Source organism: Heterodontus francisci, chromosome 29 (assembly GCF_036365525.1).
Source record: "Heterodontus francisci isolate sHetFra1 chromosome 29, sHetFra1.hap1, whole genome shotgun sequence".
In the NCBI taxonomy this organism is placed as follows: Eukaryota; Metazoa; Chordata; class Chondrichthyes; order Heterodontiformes; family Heterodontidae; genus Heterodontus; species Heterodontus francisci.
The window spans coordinates 43,863,768-43,877,081 of record NC_090399.1 but is presented as its reverse complement, the minus strand read 5'-3'; the positions used below and the strand labels follow the sequence as shown (position 1 = coordinate 43,877,081).

At 56.5% G+C, this 13,314-nt stretch overlaps 1 protein-coding gene across 1 annotated transcript in view; it reads left to right on the top strand.

Annotated features, from left to right (window-relative positions):
• Positions 1–13,314, top strand: part of LOC137345808 (collagen alpha-2(XI) chain-like) — a 730,020-nt gene that overhangs the window by 17,382 nt on the left and 699,324 nt on the right. The window lies entirely within an intron of this gene.

The window sequence follows — 13,314 nt, the reverse complement described above, 5'->3', positions numbered from 1 at the left end:
TGGAGGGAGGGAATCAGTTGGGAGGTTGGATCAGTGGAGGGAGACAGTTGGGAGCCCGGATCATTGGAGGGTGGGAGTATGTTGGGAGGTTGGATCAGTGGAGGGAGGGAATCAGTTGGGAGGTTGGATCAGTGGAGGGAGGGAATCAGTTGGGAGGTTGGATCAGTGGAGGGAGGGAGCTGGGAGGTTGAATCAGTGGAGGGAGTCAGTTGGGAAGTTGGAGCAGTGGAGGGAGGGAGTCAGTTGGGAGGTTGGATCAGTGGAGGGAGGCAGCAGGGTGACTGGCTCAGTGGAGGGAGGGAGTTGGGAGGTTAGATCAGTGGAGGGAGGGAGTAAGTTGGGTGATTGGATCGGTGGAGGGAGTCAGTTGGGAGGTTGCATCAGTCGAGGGAGGGAGTCAGTTGGGAGGTTGAATCAATGGACGGAGGGAGTTCGGAGTTTGCATCTGTAGAGGGAGGGAGTCAGTTGGGAGGTTGGATCAGTGGAGGGAGTCAGTTGGGAGGTTGGATCAGTGGAGGGAGGGAGTCAGTAGGGAGGTTGGATCAGTGGAGGGAGGGAGTCAGTTGGGAGGTTGGATCAGTGGAGGGAGGGAGTCAGTTGGGAGGTTGGATCAGTGGAGGGAGGGAATTGGGAGGTTGCATCTGTAGAGGGAGGGAGTCAGTTGGGAGGTTGGATCAGTGGAGGGAGTCAGTTGGGAGGTTGCATCAGTAGAGGGAGGGAGTCAGTTGGGAGGTTGGATCAGTAGAGGGAGGGAGTCAGTTGGGAGGTTGGATCAGTGGAGGGAGGGAGTCAGTTGGGAGGTTGGATCAGTGGAGGGAGGGAGTCAGTTGGGAGGTTGGATCAGTGGAGGGAGGGAGTCAGTTGGGAGGTTGGATCAGTGGAGGGAGGGAATTGGGAGGTTGCATCTGTAGAGGGAGGGAGTCAGTTGGGAGGTTGGATCAGTGGAGGGAGTCAGTTGGGAGGTTGCATCAGTAGAGGGAGGGAGTCAGTTGGGAGGTTGGATCAGTAGAGGGAGGGAGTCAGTTGGGAGGTTGGATGAGTCGAGGGAGGGAGATGGGAGGTTGCATCTGTAGAGGGAGGGAGTCAGTTGGGAGGTTGGATCAGTGGAGGGAGTCAGTTGGGAGGTTGGATCAGTGGAGGGAGGGAGTTGGCAGGTTGCATCTGTAGAGGCAGGGAGTCAGTTGGGAGGTTGGATCGGCGGAGGGAGGGAGTCAGTTGAGAGGTTGGATCAGTGGAGGGAGGGAGTCAGTTGGGAGGTTGGATCAGTGGAGGGAGGGAGTTGCGAGGTTGCATCAGTAGAGGGAGGGAGTCAGTTGGGAGGTTGGATCAGTGGAGGGAGGGAGTAAGTTTGGGAGATTGGATCGGTGGAGAGTGGAAGTATGTTGGGAGGTTGGATCAGTGGAGGGAGGGAGTCAGTTGAGAAGTTGTATCTGTGGAGGGAGAGAGTAAGTGGGGAGGTTGGATCAGTGGAGGGAGGGAGTCAGTTGGAAGGTTGGATCAATGGAGGGAATCAGTTGGGAGTTTGCATCAGTGGAGGGAATCAGTTGGGAGGTTGGATCAGTGGAGGGAGGCAGTAGGCTGACTAGATCAGTGGAGGGACAGAGTTTGGAGGTTGGATCAATGGAGGGAGACAGTTGGGAGCCCGGATCATTGGAGGGTGGGAGTATGTTGGGAGGTTGGATCAGTGGAGGGAGGGAATCAGTTGGGAGGTTGGATCAGTGGAGGGAGGGAATCAGTTGGGAGGTTGGATCAGTGGATGGAGACAGTTGGGAGCCCGGATCATTGGAGGGTGGGAGTATGTTGGGAGGTTGGATCAGTGGAGGGAGGGAATCAGTTGGGAGGTTGGATCAGTGGAGGGAGGGAATCAGTTGGGAGGTTGGATCAGTGGAGGGAGGGAGCTGGGAGGTTGAATCAGTGGAGGGTGGGAGTTGGGAGGTTGGATCAGTGGAGGGTGGGAGTTGGGAGGTTGGATCAGTGGAGGGAGGGAGTAAGTTGGGAGGTTGGATCAGTGGAGGGAGGGAATCAGTTGGGAGTTTGGATCAGTGGAGGGAATCAGTTGGGAGGTTGCATCAGTCGAGGGAGGGAGTCAGTTGGGAGGTAGAATCAATGAACGGAGGGAGTTCGGAGTTTGCATCTGTAGAGGGAGGGAGTCAGTTGGGAGGTTGGATCAGTGGGGGGAGTCAGTTGGGAGGTTGGATCAGTGGAAGGAGTCAGTTGGGAGGTTGGATCAGTGGCGGGAGGGAGTCAGTTGGGAGGTTGGATCAGTGGAGGGAGGGAGTCAGTTGGGAGGTTGGATCAGTGGAGGGAGGGAGTCAGTTGGGAGGTTGGATCAGTGGAGGGAGGGAGTCCGTTGGGAGGTTGGATCAGTGGAGGGAGGGAATTGGGAGGTTGCATCTGTAGAGGGAGGGAGTCAGTTGGGAGGTTGGATCAGTGGAGGGAGTCAGTTGGGAGGTTGCATCAGTAGAGGGAGGGAGTCAGTTGGGAGGTTGGATCAGTGGAGGGAGGGAGTTGGGAGGTTGCATCAGTAGAGGGAGGGTGTCAGTTGGGACGTTGGATGAGTGGAGGGAGGGAGTTGGGAGGTTGCATCTGTAGAGGGAGGGAGTCAGTTGGGAGGTTGGATCAGTGGAGGGAGTCAGTTGGGAGGTTGCATCAGTAGAGGGAGGGAGTCAGTTGGGAGGTTGGCTCAGTGGAGGGAGGGAGTTGGGAGGTTGCATCTGTAGAGGGAGGGAGTCAGTTGGGAGGTTGGATCAGCGGAGGGAGGGAGTGAGTTGAGAGGTTGGATCAGTGGAGGGAGGGAGTCAGTTGGGAGGTTGGATCAGTGGAGGGAGGGAGTTACGAGGTTGCATCAGTAGAGGGAGGGAGTCAGTTGGGAGGTTGGATCAGTGGAGGGAGGGAGTAAGTTTGGGAGGTTGGATCGGTGGAGAGTGGAAGTATGTTGGGAGGTTGGATCAGTGGAGGGAGGGAGTCAGTTGAGAAGTTGTATCTGTGGAGGGAGGGAGTAAGTTGGGAGGTTGGATCAGTGGAGGGAGGGAGTCAGTTGGAAGGTTCGATCAATGGAGGGAGGCAGTAGGCTGACTAGATCAGTGGAGGGACAGAGTTTGGAGGTTGGATCAATGGAGGGAGACAGTTGGGAGCCCGGATCATTGGAGGGTGGGAGCATGTTGGGAGGTTGGATCAGTGGAGGGAGGGAATCAGTTGGGAGGTTGGATCAGTGGAGGGAGGGAATCAGTTGGGAGGTTGGATCAGTGGAGGGAGACAGTTGGGAGCCCGCATCATTGGAGGGTGGGTGTATGTTGGGAGGTTGGATCAGTGGAGGGAGGGAATCAGTTGGGAGGTTGGATCAGTGGAGGGAGGGAATCAGTTGGGAGGTTGGATCAGTGGAGGGAGGGAGCTGGGAGGTTGAATCAGTGGAGGGTGGGAGTTGGGAGGTTGGATCAGTGGAGGGTGGGAGTTGGGAGGTTGGATCAGTGGAGGGAGGGAGTAAGTTGGGAGGTTGGATCAGTGGAGGGAGGGAATCAGTTGGGAGTTTGGATCAGTGGAGGGAATCAGTTGGGAGGTTGGATCAGTGGAGGGAGGGAGTTGGGAGATTGGATCATTGGACGGACGGACTTGGGAGGTTGGATCAATGGAGGGAGTCAGTTGGGAGATTGGATCAGTGCAGGGAGTCAGCTGGGAGGTTGGATCAGAGGAGGGAGACGGTTGGGAGGTTAGATCAGTGCAGGAAGGGAGTCAGTTGGGAGGCTGGATCAGTGGAGGGGAGTGAGTTCAGAGATTGGATCAGTGGAGGTAGTCAGTTGGAAAGTTGGATCAGTGGAGGGAGTCAGTTAGGAGGTTGGATCAGTGGAGGGAGGGAGATGGTAGGTTGGAGCTGTGGAGGGAGTCAGTTGGGAGTTTGGATCAGTGGAGGGAGTCAGTTTGGAGGTTGGAACAGTGGAGGGAGTCATTTGGGAGGTTGGATCAGTGGAGGGAGCGAGTTCAGAGGTTGGATCAGTGGAGGGAGTCAGTTGGAAGCTTGGATCAGTGGAGGGTGGGAGTATGTTGGGAGGTTGGATCAGTGGAGGGAGTTAGTTGGGAGGTTGGATCAGTGGAGGGAGTTAGTTGGGAGGTTGGATCAGTGGAGGGAGTTAGTTGGGAGGTTGGATCAGTGGAGGGAGTCAGTTGGGAGGTTGGATCAGTGGAGGGAGGGAGTCAGCTGGGAGGTTGGATCAGTGGAGGGAGGTAGTATTTTGGGAGGTTGGATTAGTGGAGCGAATCAGTTGGGAGGTTGGATTAGTGGAGGGAGTCAGCTGGGAGGTTGGATCAGTAGAGGGAGGGTATCAGTTGGGAGGTTGGATCAGTGAAGGGAGGGAGTCAGGTGGGAGGTTGGATCAGTGGAGGGAGGGAGTCAGCTGGGAGGTTGGATCAGTCGAGGGAGGGAATCAGTTGGGAGGTTGGATCAGTGGAGGGAGGGAATCAGTTGGGAAGTTGGATCAGTGGAGGGAGGCAGTAGGGTGACTGGAACAGTGGAGGGAGGGAATCAGTTTGGAGGTTGGATCAATGGAGGGAGTCAGTTGTGTGATTGGATCAGTGCAGGGAGTCAGTTTGGAGGTTGGATCATTGGATGGACGGAGTTGGGAGGTTGGATCAGTGGAGGGAGGGAGTTGGGAGGTTGGATCAGTGGAGCGAGGGAGTCATTAAGAAAGTTGGATCAGTGGAGGGTGACAGTTGGGAGGTTGGATCAGTGGAGCGAGGGAGTCATTAAGGAAGTTGGATCAGCGGAGGGTGACAGTTGGGAGGTTGGATCAGTGGAGGGAGGGAGTTGGGAAGTTGGATCAGTGCAGGGAGGCAGTAGGGTGACTGGAACAGTGGAGGGAGGGAATCAGTTGGGAGGTTGGATCAATGGAGCGAGGGAGTCATTTAGGAAGTTGGATCAGTGGAGGGTGACAGTTGGGAGTTTGGATCAGTGGAGGGAGGGAGTTGGGAGGTTGGATCAGTGGAGGAAGTCAGTTGGGTGGTTGGATCAGTGGAGGGAGGGAGGGAGTTGGGAGGTTGGATCAGTGGAGGGAGGCAGTAGGGTGACTGGATCAGTGGAGGGAGGGAGTTGGGAGGTTGGATCAGTGGACGGACGGAGCTGGGAGGTTGGATCAGTGGAGGGAGTCAGTTGGGAAGTTGGAGCAGTGGAGGGAGGGAGTCAGTTGGGAGGTTGGATCAGTGAAGGGAGGCAGTAGGGTGACTGGATCAGTGGATGGAGGGAAGGAGTTGGGAGGTTGGATCAGTGGAGGGAGTCAGTTGGGAGGTTGGATCAGTGGATGGAGTCAGTTGGGAAGTTGGAGCAGTGGTGGGAGGGAGTCAGTTGGGAGGTTGGATCAGTGGAGGGAGGCAGTAGGGTGACTGGTTCAGTGGAGGGAGGGAGTTGGGAGGTTGGATCAGTGGAGGGAGTCAGTTGGGAGGTTGGATCAGTGGAGGGAGTCAGTTGGGAAGTTGGAGCAGTGGAGGGAGGGAGTCAGTTGGGAGGTTGGATCAGTGGAGGTAGGCAGCAGGGTGACTGGCTCAGTGGAGGGAGGCAGTTGGGAGGTTGAATCAGTGGACGGACAGAGTTCGGAGGTTGGGTCAGTGGAGGGAGTCAGTTGGGAGGTTAGATCAGTGGAGTGAGGGAGTATGTTTGGGAGGTTGGATCGGTGGAGGGAGTCAGTTGAGAAGTTGTATCTGTGGAGGGAGGGAGTAAGTTGGGTGATTGGATCAGTGAAGGGAGTCAGTTGGGAGGTTGCATCAGTCGAGGGAGGGAGTCAGTTGGGAGGTTGAATCAATGGACGGAGGGAGTTGGGAGTTTGCATCTGTAGAGGGAGGGAGTCAGTTGGGAGGTTGGATCAGTGGAGGGAGTCAGTTGGGAGGTTGGATCAGTGGAGGGAGGGAGTCAGTTGGGAGGTTGGATCAGTGGAGGGAGGGAGTCAGTTGGGAGGTTGGATCAGTGGACGGAGGGAATTGGGAGGTTGCATCTGTAGAGGGAGGGAGTCAGTTGGGAGGTTGGATCAGTGGAGGGAGTCAGTTGGGAGGTTGCATCAGTAGAGGGAGGGAGTCAGTTGGGAGGTTGGATCAGTGGAGGGAGGGAGTTGGGAGGTTGCATCAGTAGAGGGAGGGAGTCAGTTGGGAGGTTGGATCAGTGGAGGGAGGGAGTTGGGAGGTTGCATCTGTAGAGGGAGGGAGTCAGTTGGGAGGTTGGATCAGCGGAGGGAGGGAGTCAGTTGAGAGGTTGGATCAGTGGAGGGAGGGAGTCAGTTGGGTGGTTGGATCAGTGGAGGGAGGGAGGGAGTTGGGAGGTTGGATCAGTGGAGGGAGGCAGTAGGGTGACTGGATCAGTGGAGGGAGGGAGTTGGGAGGTTGGATCAGTGGACGGACGGAGTTGGGAGGTTGGATCAGTGGAGGGAGTCAGTTGGGAAGTTGGAGCAGTGGAGGGAGGGAGTCAGTTGGGAGGTTGGATCAGTGAAGGGAGGCAGTAGGGTGACTGGATCAGTGGATGGAGGGAAGGAGTTGGGAGGTTGGATCAGTGGAGGGAGTCAGTTGGGAGGTTGGATCAGTGGAGGGATTCAGTTGGGAAGTTGGAGCAGTGGTGGGAGGGAGTCAGTTGGGAGGTTAGATCAGTGGAGGGAGGCAGTAGGGTGACTGGTTCAGTGGAGGGAGGGAGTTGGGAGGTTGGATCAGTGGAGGGAGTCAGTTGAGAGGTTGGATCAGTGGAGGGAGTCAGCTGGGAAGTTGGAGCAGTGGAGGGAGGGAGTCAGTTGGGAGGTTGGATCAGTGGAGGTAGGCAGCAGGGTGACTGGCTCAGTGGAGGGAGGGAGTTGGGAGGTTGAATCAGTGGACGGACAGAGTTCGGAGGTTGGGTCAGTGGAGGGAGTCAGTTGGGAGGTTAGATCAGTGGAGTGAGAGAGTATGTTTGGGAGGTTGGATCGGTGGAGGGAGTCAGTTGAGAAGTTGTATCTGTGGAGGGAGGGAGTAAGTTGGGTGATTGGATCAGTGAAGGGATTCAGTTGGGAGGTTGCATCAGTCGAGGGAGGGAGTCAGTTGGGAGGTTGAATCAATGGACGGAGGGAGTTGGGAGTTTGCATCTGTAGAGGGAGGGAGTCAGTTGGGAGGTTGGATCAGTGGAGGGAGTCAGTTGGGAGGTTGGATCAGTGGAGGGAGTCAGTTGGGAGGTTGGATCAGTGGAGGGAGGGAGTCAGTTGGGAGGTTGGATCAGTGGAGGGAGGGAGTCAGTTGGGAGGTTGGATCAGTGGAGGGAGGGAATTGGGAGGTTGCATCTGTAGAGGGAGGGAGTCAGTTGGGAGGTTGGATCAGTGGAGGGAGTCAGCTGGGAGGTTGGATCAGTAGAGGGAGGGTATCAGTTGGGAGGTTGGATCAGTGAAGGGAGGGAGTCAGGTGGGAGGTTGGATCAGTGGAGGGAGGGAGTCAGCTGGGAGGTTGGATCAGTGGAGGGAGGGAATCAGTTGGGAGGTTGGATCAGTGGAGGGAGGGAATCAGTTGGGAGGTTGGTACAGTGGAGGGAGTCAGTAGGGTGACTGGATCAGTGGAGGGAGGGAGTTGGGAAGTTGGATCAGTGGAGGGAGGCAGGAGGGTGACTGGAACAGTGGAGGGAGGGAATCAGTTGGGAGGTTGGATCAATGGAGGGAGTCAGTTGTGTGGTTGGATCAGTGCAGGGAGTCAGTTGGGAGGTTGGATCATTGGATGGACGGAGTTGGGAGGTTGGATCAGTGGAGGGAGGGAGTTGAGGTTGGATCAGTGGAGCGAGGGAGTCATTAAGAAAGTTGGATCAGTGGAGGGTGACAGTTGGGAGGTTGGATCAGTGGAGCGAGGGAGTCATTAAGGAAGTTGGATCAGTGGAGGGTGACAGTTGGGAGGTTGGAACAGTGGAGGGTGGGAGTTGGGAAGTTGGGTCAGTGCAGGGAGGCAGTAGGGTGACTGGAACAGTGGAGGGAGGGAATCAGTTGGGAGGTTGGATCAATGGAGCGAGGGAGTCATTTAGGAAGTTGGATCAGTGGAGGGTGACAGTTGGGAGTTTGGATCAGTGGAGGGAGGGAGTTGGGAGGTTGGATCAGTGGAGCAAGTCAGTTGGGTGGTTGGATCAGTGGAGGGAGGGAGTCAGTTGGGAGGTTGGATCAGTGGCGGGAGGGAGTCAGTTGGGAGGTTGGATCAGTGGAGGGAGGGAGTCAGTTGGGAGGTTGGATCAGTGGAGGGAGGGAGTCAGTTGGGAGGTTGGATCAGTGGAGGGAGGGAGTCCGTTGGGAGGTTGGATCAGTGGAGGGAGGGAATTGGGAGGTTGCATCTGTAGAGGGAGGGAGTCAGTTGGGAGGTTGGATCAGTGGAGGGAGTCAGTTGGGAGGTTGCATCAGTAGAGGGAGGGAGTCAGTTGGGAGGTTGGATCAGTGGAGGGAGGGAGTTGGGAGGTTGCATCAGTAGAGGGAGGGTGTCAGTTGGGACGTTGGATGAGTGGAGGGAGGGAGTTGGGAGGTTGCATCTGTAGAGGGAGGGAGTCAGTTGGGAGGTTGGATCAGTGGAGGGAGTCAGTTGGGAGGTTGCATCAGTAGAGGGAGGGAGTCAGTTGGGAGGTTGGATCAGTGGTGGGAGGGAGTTGGGAGGTTGCATCAGTAGAGGGAGGGAGTCAGTTGGGAGGTTGGATCAGTGGAGGGAGGGAGTTGGGAGGTTGCATCTGTAGAGGGAGGGAGTCAGTTGGGAGGTTGGATCAGCGGAGGGAGGGAGTCAGTTGAGAGGTTGGATCAGTGGAGGGAGGGAGTCAGTTGGGTGGTTGGATCAGTGGAGGGAGGGAGGGAGTTGGGAGGTTGGATCAGTGGAGGGAGGCAGTAGGGTGACTGGATCAGTGGAGGGAGGGAGTTGGGAGGTTGGATCAGTGGACGGACGGAGTTGGGAGGTTGGATCAGTGGAGGGAGTCAGTTGGGAAGTTGGAGCAGTGGAGGGAGGGAGTCAGTTGGGAGGTTGGATCAGTGAAGGGAGGCAGTAGGGTGACTGGATCAGTGGATGGAGGGAAGGAGTTGGGAGGTTGGATCAGTGGAGGGAGTCAGTTGGGAGGTTGGATCAGTGGAGGGATTCAGTTGGGAAGTTGGAGCAGTGGTGGGAGGGAGTCAGTTGGGAGGTTAGATCAGTGGAGGGAGGCAGTAGGGTGACTGGTTCAGTGGAGGGAGGGAGTTGGGAGGTTGGATCAGTGGAGGGAGTCAGTTGAGAGGTTGGATCAGTGGAGGGAGTCAGCTGGGAAGTTGGAGCAGTGGAGGGAGGGAGTCAGTTGGGAGGTTGGATCAGTGGAGGTAGGCAGCAGGGTGACTGGCTCAGTGGAGGGAGGGAGTTGGGAGGTTGAATCAGTGGACGGACAGAGTTCGGAGGTTGGGTCAGTGGAGGGAGTCAGTTGGGAGGTTAGATCAGTGGAGTGAGAGAGTATGTTTGGGAGGTTGGATCGGTGGAGGGAGTCAGTTGAGAAGTTGTATCTGTGGAGGGAGGGAGTAAGTTGGGTGATTGGATCAGTGAAGGGAGTCAGTTGGGAGGTTGCATCAGTCGAGGGAGGGAGTCAGTTGGGAGGTTGAATCAATGGACGGAGGGAGTTGGGAGTTTGCATCTGTAGAGGGAGGGAGTCAGTTGGGAGGTTGGATCAGTGGAGGGAGTCAGTTGGGAGGTTGGATCAGTGGAGGGAGTCAGTTGGGAGGTTGGATCAGTGGAGGGAGGGAGTCAGTTGGGAGGTTGGATCAGTGGAGGGAGGGAGTCAGTTGGGAGGTTGGATCAGTGGAGGGAGGGAATTGGGAGGTTGCATCTGTAGAGGGAGGGAGTCAGTTGGGAGGTTGGATCAGTGGAGGGAGTCAGCTGGGAGGTTGGATCAGTAGAGGGAGGGTATCAGTTGGGAGGTTGGATCAGTGAAGGGAGGGAGTCAGGTGGGAGGTTGGATCAGTGGAGGGAGGGAGTCAGCTGGGAGGTTGGATCAGTGGAGGGAGGGAATCAGTTGGGAGGTTGGATCAGTGGAGGGAGGGAATCAGTTGGGAGGTTGGTACAGTGGAGGGAGTCAGTAGGGTGACTGGATCAGTGGAGGGAGGGAGTTGGGAAGTTGGATCAGTGGAGGGAGGCAGGAGGGTGACTGGAACAGTGGAGGGAGGGAATCAGTTGGGAGGTTGGATCAATGGAGGGAGTCAGTTGTGTGGTTGGATCAGTGCAGGGAGTAAGTTGGGAGGTTGGATCATTGGATGGACGGAGTTGGGAGGTTGGATCAGTGGAGGGAGGGAGTTGAGGTTGGATCAGTGGAGCGAGGGAGTCATTAAGAAAGTTGGATCAGTGGAGGGTGACAGTTGGGAGGTTGGATCAGTGGAGCGAGGGAGTCATTAAGGAAGTTGGATCAGTGGAGGGTGACAGTTGGGAGGTTGGAACAGTGGAGGGTGGGAGTTGGGAAGTTGGGTCAGTGCAGGGAGGCAGTAGGGTGACTGGAACAGTGGAGGGAGGGAATCAGTTGGGAGGTTGGATCAATGGAGCGAGGGAGTCATTTAGGAAGTTGGATCAGTGGAGGGTGACAGTTGGGAGTTTGGATCAGTGGAGGGAGGGAGTTGGGAGGTTGGATCAGTGGAGCAAGTCAGTTGGGTGGTTGGATCAGTGGAGGGAGGGAGTCAGTTGGGAGGTTGGATCAGTGGCGGGAGGGAGTCAGTTGGGAGGTTGGATCAGTGGAGGGAGGGAGTCAGTTGGGAGGTTGGATCAGTGGAGGGAGGGAGTCAGTTGGGAGGTTGGATCAGTGGAGGGAGGGAGTCCGTTGGGAGGTTGGATCAGTGGAGGGAGGGAATTGGGAGGTTGCATCTGTAGAGGGAGGGAGTCAGTTGGGAGGTTGGATCAGTGGAGGGAGTCAGTTGGGAGGTTGCATCAGTAGAGGGAGGGAGTCAGTTGGGAGGTTGGATCAGTGGAGGGAGGGAGTTGGGAGGTTGCATCAGTAGAGGGAGGGTGTCAGTTGGGACGTTGGATGAGTGGAGGGAGGGAGTTGGGAGGTTGCATCTGTAGAGGGAGGGAGTCAGTTGGGAGGTTGGATCAGTGGAGGGAGTCAGTTGGGAGGTTGCATCAGTAGAGGGAGGGAGTCAGTTGGGAGGTTGGCTCAGTGGAGGGAGGGAGTTGGGAGGTTGCATCTGTAGAGGGAGGGAGTCAGTTGGGAGGTTGGATCAGCGGAGGGAGGGAGTGAGTTGAGAGGTTGGATCAGTGGAGGGAGGGAGTCAGTTGGGAGGTTGGATCAGTGGAGGGAGGGAGTTGCGAGGTTGCATCAGTAGAGGGAGGGAGTCAGTTGGGAGGTTGGATCAGTGGAGGGAGGGAGTAAGTTTGGGAGGTTGGATCGGTGGAGAGTGGAAGTATGTTGGGAGGTTGGATCAGTGGAGGGAGGGAGTAAGTTAGGGAGGTTGGATCGGTGGAGAGTGGAAGTATGTTGGGAGGTTGGATCAGTGGAGGGAGTCAGCTGGGAGGTTGGATCAGTAGAGGGAGGGTATCAGTTGGGAGGTTGGATCAGTGAAGGGAGGGAGTCAGGTGGGAGGTTGGATCAGTGGAGGGAGGGAGTCAGCTGGGAGGTTGGATCAGTGGAGGGAGGGAATCAGTTGGGAGGTTGGATCAGTGGAGGGAGGGAATCAGTTGGGAGGTTGGTACAGTGGAGGGAGTCAGTAGGGTGACTGGATCAGTGGAGGGAGGGAGTTGGGAAGTTGGATCAGTGGAGGGAGGCAGGAGGGTGACTGGAACAGTGGAGGGAGGGAATCAGTTGGGAGGTTGGATCAATGGAGGGAGTCAGTTGTGTGGTTGGATCAGTGCAGGGAGTCAGTTGGGAGGTTGGATCATTGGATGGACGGAGTTGGGAGGTTGGATCAGTGGAGGGAGGGAGTTGAGGTTGGATCAGTGGAGCGAGGGAGTCATTAAGAAAGTTGGATCAGTGGAGGGTGACAGTTGGGAGGTTGGATCAGTGGAGCGAGGGAGTCATTAAGGAAGTTGGATCAGTGGAGGGTGACAGTTGGGAGGTTGGAACAGTGGAGGGTGGGAGTTGGGAAGTTGGGTCAGTGCAGGGAGGCAGTAGGGTGACTGGAACAGTGGAGGGAGGGAATCAGTTGGGAGGTTGGATCAATGGAGCGAGGGAGTCATTTAGGAAGTTGGATCAGTGGAGGGTGACAGTTGGGAGTTTGGATCAGTGGAGGGAGGGAGTTGGGAGGTTGGATCAGTGGAGCAAGTCAGTTGGGTGGTTGGATCAGTGGAGGGAGGGAGTCAGTTGGGAGGTTGGATCAGTGGCGGGAGGGAGTCAGTTGGGAGGTTGGATCAGTGGAGGGAGGGAGTCAGTTGGGAGGTTGGATCAGTGGAGGGAGGGAGTCAGTTGGGAGGTTGGATCAGTGGAGGGAGGGAGTCCATTGGGAGGTTGGATCAGTGGAGGGAGGGAATTGGGAGGTTGCATCTGTAGAGGGAGGGAGTCAGTTGGGAGGTTGGATCAGTGGAGGGAGTCAGTTGGGAGGTTGCATCAGTAGAGGGAGGGAGTCAGTTGGGAGGTTGGATCAGTGGAGGGAGGGAGTTGGGAGGTTGCATCAGTAGAGGGAGGGTGTCAGTTGGGACGTTGGATGAGAGGAGGGAGGGAGTTGGGAGGTTGCATCTGTAGAGGGAGGGAGTCAGTTGGGAGGTTGGATCAGTGGAGGGAGTCAGTTGGGAGGTTGCATCAGTAGAGGGAGGGAGTCAGTTGGGAGGTTGGCTCAGTGGAGGGAGGGAGTTGGGAGGTTGCATCTGTAGAGGGAGGGAGTCAGTTGGGAGGTTGGATCAGCGGAGGGAGGGAGTGAGTTGAGAGGTTGGATCAGTGGAGGGAGGGAGTCAGTTGGGAGGTTGGATCAGTGGAGGGAGGGAGTTGTGAGGTTGCATCAGTAGAGGGAGGGAGTCAGTTGGGAGGTTGGATCAGTGGAGGGAGGGAGTAAGTTTGGGAGGTTGGATCGGTGGAGAGTGGAAGTATGTTGGGAGGTTGGATCAGTGGAGGGAGGGAGTCAGTTGAGAAGTTGTATCTGTGGAGGGAGGGAGTAAGTTGGGAGGTTGGATCAGTGGAGGGAGGGAGTCAGTTGGAAGGTTCGATCAATGGAGGGAGGCAGTAGGCTGACTAGATCAGTGGAGGGACAGAGTTTGGAGGTTGGATCAATGGAGGGAGGCAGTTGGGAGCCCGGATCATTGGAGGGTGGGAGTATGTTGGGAGGTTGGATCAGTGGAGGGAGGGAATCAGTTGGGAGGTTGGATCATTGGAGGGAGGGAATCAGTTGGGAGGTTGGATCAGTGGAGGGAGACAGTTGGGAGCCCGCATCATTGGAGGGTGGG